Raw genomic sequence first — 5119 nt, 5'->3', positions numbered from 1 at the left:
CGAGTCTAAACATGAAAGATTTCTAAGTTTGGTGTCTTGCATGTTTTCTTTGCATATAAAATTTTTCAAAAATATGTTCTTGATTGAGCTGAAACCTCAATTAGTTTCTCTGATGCAGCAGAACTGCAAGTTTCATGGACTTCCATCTGAAGACCCTTTTCAGTTCTTAACTGAATTCTTGCAGATATGTGATACTGTAAAGACTAATGGAGTAGATCCTAAAGTCTACAGGCTCATGCTTTTCCCTTTTACTGTAAGAGACAGAGCTAGACTCTGGTTGGATTCTCAACCTAAGAATAGCCTGAACTCATGGGATAAGCTGAGAAAAAGGATCACTGAAATCCCTCCCTGTACTCTCCCAAGCAATACAGAAGAGAATCCAAAAGGAGAGTGCAAGGCCATTGACATAAGCATCATGGCCGAACCTGTAAGGGAAGGAGAGGACGTGAATCCCAAGGAGGAAGGCCTCCTGGGACGTCCAGTGATCAATAAGGAGCTTCCCTCTGAGGAACCAAAGGAATCTGAGGCTCATCTAGAGACCATAGAGATTCCATTAAACCTCCTTATGCCATTCATGAGCTCTGATGAGTATTCCTCTTCTGAAGAGAATGAGGATGTCACTGAAGAGCAAACTGCCAAGTTTCTTGGTGCAATCATGAAGCTGAATGCCAAATTATTTGGCATTGACACTTGGGAAGTTAAACCTCCCTTGTTCATCAATGAACTAAGTGATCTGTATCAACTGATATTGCCTCAGAAGAGACAGGATCCTGAAAAGTTCATAATACCTTGTACCATAGGCACCATGATCTTTAAGGCTCTGTGTGATTGGTGTTGGAGAGTCTCAACAAAGCTCTGCACATCTGTGAGGCTCCATAAGAGCCCACTGTCAAGCTATTGACATTAAAGAAGCGCTTGTTGGGAGGCAACCCAATGTTTATTTATCTAACTCAATTATTCTTGTTTTTCATGTTTTATTAGGTTCATGATCATGTGGAGTCACAAAATAAATATAAAAATTGAAAACGGAATCAAAAACAGTAGAAGAAAAATCACACCCTGGAGGAGCATCTGCCTGGCGTTCAACGCCAGAACAGAGCATGGTTCTGGCGCTGAACGCCCAAAATGGGCAACATCCTGGCGCTGAAAGCCCAGAACAAGCATGGTTCTGGCGTTCAACGCCAGAAATGGCAGCAAATGGGCGTTAAACGCCCAAAATGGGCACCAACCTGGCGCTGAACGCCCAGAGTTGTGTGCAAGGGCATTTTGCATGCCTAAATTGGTGCAGGGATGTAAATGCCTTGACATCTCAGGATCTGTGGACCCCACAGGATCCCCACCCACCTCACCCTCTCTTTCTCCATTCATGATCATCCCTTCTGTTTTTCCATTCACCACTCACATCCATACACACATCCCTCCATCTCCTCCATATCTTCTTCTTCTTCTTCCATTATTCTTTCTTCTTTTGCTCGAGGGCGAGCAACATTCTAAGTTTGGTGTGGTAAAAGCATAGCTTTTTTTTGTTTTTTCCATAACTATTGATGGCACCTAAGGCCAGAGAAACCTCTAGAAAGAGGAAAGGGAAGACAAAAGCTTCCATCAAGGGTCTATAGCTCAGTGGTAGAACATTTGACTGCAAATCAAGAGATCCCTGAGATACCTCAGGGGATACATTTTCTTCCACACAATTATTGGAAGCAACTAAGGGTGGAACATCAAGAGCACTCCATATTCCTTCATGAAATAAGAGAAGATCAAAAAGCAATGAAGGAGGAGCAGCAAAGACAAGGAAGAGACATAGAAGAGCTCAAGGACATCACTAAGGTGGACTCATTCCTTGTTCTTACTTTCTCTGTTTTTCATTTTCTATGTTATATGATTATCTGTGTTTGTGTCTTCATTACATGATCATTAGTAGTTAGTAACTATGTCTTAAAGTTATGAATGTCCTATGAATCCATCACCTCTCTTAAATGAAAAATGCTTTAAATCAAAGAACAAGAAGTACATGAGTTTAGAATTTATCCTTGAACTTAGATTAATTATATTGATGTGGTGACAATGCTTCTTGTTTTCTGAATGAAGAATCATCATACTGAACTAGGAGAATCAATAACACTATCTGAACTCTGAGTTCCTATAGATGCCAATCATTCTGAACCTCAATGGATAGAGTGAGATGCCAAAACCATTCAAGAGGCAAAAAGCTATAAGTCCCGCTCATCTGATTGGAGCTATGTTTCATTGATAGTTTGGAATTTATAGTATATTCTATTCTTTTTATCCTACTTGATTTTTAGTTGCTTGGGGACAAGCAACAATTTAAGTTTGGTGTTGTGATGAGCGGATAATTTATACGCTTTTTGGCATTGTTTTTAGTATGTTTTTAGTAGAATCTGGTTACTTTTAGGGATGTTTTCATTGGTTTTTATGTTAAAATCACATTTCTGGACTTTACTATGAGTTTGTGTGTTTTTCTGTAATTTCAGGTATTTTCTGGCTGAAATTGAGGGACTTGAGCAGAAATCAGATTCAGAGGTTGAAGAAGGACTGCTGATGCTGTTGGATTCTGACCTCCCTGCACTCAAAATGGATTTTCTGGAGCTACAAAACTCAAAATGGTGCGCTTCCAATTGCGTTGGAAAGTAGACATCCAGGGCTTTCCAGCAATATATAATAGTCCATACTTTGGCTAAGAGTAGACGACGTAAACTGGCGTTCAACGCCAGCTCTCTGCCCAAATCTGGCGTCTAGCGCCAGATAAGGAGCCAAAACCAGAGTTGAACGCCCAAACTGGCACAAAAACTGGCGTTCAACTCCACAAATGGCCTCTGCACGTGCAACACTTAAAGCTCAGCCCAAGCACACACCAAGTGGGCCCCGGAAGTGAATTTATGCATCAATTACTTACTCATGTAAACCCTAGTAGCTAGTTTATTATAAATAGGACCTCTTACTATTGTATTAGACATCTTTGGACGCCTGGTTCTTAGATCAGAGGGGCTGGCCATCTCGGCCATGCCTGAACCTTTCACTTATGTATTTTTAACGGTAGAGTTTCTACACTCCATAGATTAAGGTGTGGAGCTCTGCTGTTCCTCAAAAATTAATGCAAAGTACTACTGTTTTCTATTCAATTCTTCTTATTTCTCTTCTAAGATATCCATTCGCACCCAAGAACGTGATGAAGGTGATGATTATGTGTGACGCTCATCATCCTTCTCCCTTATGAACGCGTGCCTGACAAACACTTCTGTTCTACATGAACTTACTCACGTAAGGTATTACTTGGACGACCCAGTGCACTTGCTGGTTAGTGGTACGAGTTGTGAAAAGTGTGATTCACAATTTGTGCACCAGCGATCATCTCTCCACATTATCATTCTTTTCGCCACTGAGGAAAGCTTTTAATCCCTTTTTAGGTATTGTTCAAAATTATATTATTTTTTCTAGAGTCTTTCATAATATTTCTGAAAATGGTGGTTTAATTTTGAATTTGATTTTTTTATTGCTATTGTCACTGTGTAGTTTGATTGGGTTGCCATTAGTATCATGTCGGTATAGTTCGAGCTATTAATAATGTTCAAAATTGTCAACATAGAAATTCAGATTCATTTTCATAAACATTCCAAAAAAATAGTTCAATTCAATTAAATTCAATTCCGTGATTATCGATTAACCACACGATTTAGACTGAAATCAACTTCTCACTTTTAGTTTTCAGATGAAGTCTTATGAATTTGGCTGCTTGCTGAAATGGTGAAAGGAAATGAGACTAGTGACACTGTTAGTGTAGTTTATGGTGATGGAAACCAGTGTTACTGGTGGTGGTGGCTGGTTCACAAGGAAACAACAACTACATTCCTTATTGTTGGATTGTTTGCGATTTTGGTTCATGCCGTAGTGTCCCTCCAACGTTACTCTGGTTTCGCTAATTCTCTTAAATTAGTGACTATGAGGCACAGAGGCAATGGATAGAGATCACAATCAATTTCTAAATTCAATAACGGTATAGAAACAACACCAATAATGATTTGAGCTACTCGGGCCTTGATTATCCACCACTCACTGCTTACCAGAGTTTCATTCATGGCCTTTTTCTAAGATTTGTTCACCCTAAATCTATTTTCCTATTCACCTCCAAAGGTCATGAATCTTATCTAGGGTGCGTATGTTACCCATTTTGTTTCATAGTTTAATAAATCGGTTGAAAGAAATGGTATTTGGTTTTTGGAATTTAAAAGTGTGCCTCTCTTTTCATTTAGTCCCTGTTTTAAATAATGTGCATAATTCAACAACTAAACCATGTTTAAATTTAAATTAGTGGCTAAATCATGCATGAGATATTTAGATTTTGGGGGACAAAAGATAGTTTGTCCATTTAAGATCTTATCAATTGTTACAATTTTAATGCTTTCTATTCAGGTTCTAAGCTAGCACTGAGTATTTTGACTTTATTAATAATTTATTTTGAACTTTGCAGAAAACTACTAATGAGGTGGACAATGTTATCATCTGATTTGTTGATTCTTTTTCCAGCTGTTCTGTACTTTGTTATTGTTTGCTATGGTCAACCTTCAGGGAGTCGTAAAAGTGACGTAGGATGGCACATTGCCTTACTTTTGTTAAACCCCTGTTTGATCATAATTGACCACGGTCACTTTCAAATTTGCATAAAAATTCTTTTGTTGTTTGTGCCCTTTTCCATTTAGGTATTTTTCAGGTTTGTAGTGCTATAATGTTGACTGTTGTATGTGTTGTATTCCAGTACAACTGCATCAGCTTGGGCTTCACCATTGGAGCTGTTTTTAGTGTCCTCTCTAGGAAGGATCTTGTAGCTTGTGTTTTGTATTGTCTAGCTCTAAATCATAAGTAGGTTTTAATCTTTAATCTTAGCATGGGTCTATTTGTCATTAATTTCTTTTACTACTTTCAGCTATTATACATAGTCTATACCATGTATGGTCAATGGTCATATAGAATTGCTCAACCCTGTCCAGGTGGAATTGTCACTAAAAATTTGGGGGTGTGTTTATATTTTGTGTGCATGGTGAATGGTCATACATATGTGTCTCTTAATTATATGTTAATGTGTGTATGATGAATTGTGTCTTGA

At 38.5% G+C, this 5119-nt stretch overlaps 1 pseudogene; it reads left to right on the top strand.

Moving 5' to 3' along the window:
• On the top strand, window positions 3760-4879 carry LOC107646716 (annotated as a pseudogene).

This window comes from Arachis ipaensis, chromosome B06, assembly GCF_000816755.2.
Source record: "Arachis ipaensis cultivar K30076 chromosome B06, Araip1.1, whole genome shotgun sequence".
Taxonomy (NCBI): domain Eukaryota; kingdom Viridiplantae; phylum Streptophyta; class Magnoliopsida; order Fabales; family Fabaceae; genus Arachis; species Arachis ipaensis.
The sequence above is the reverse complement of the archived record's forward strand: the minus strand, read 5'-3'. Positions and strand labels throughout refer to the sequence as shown.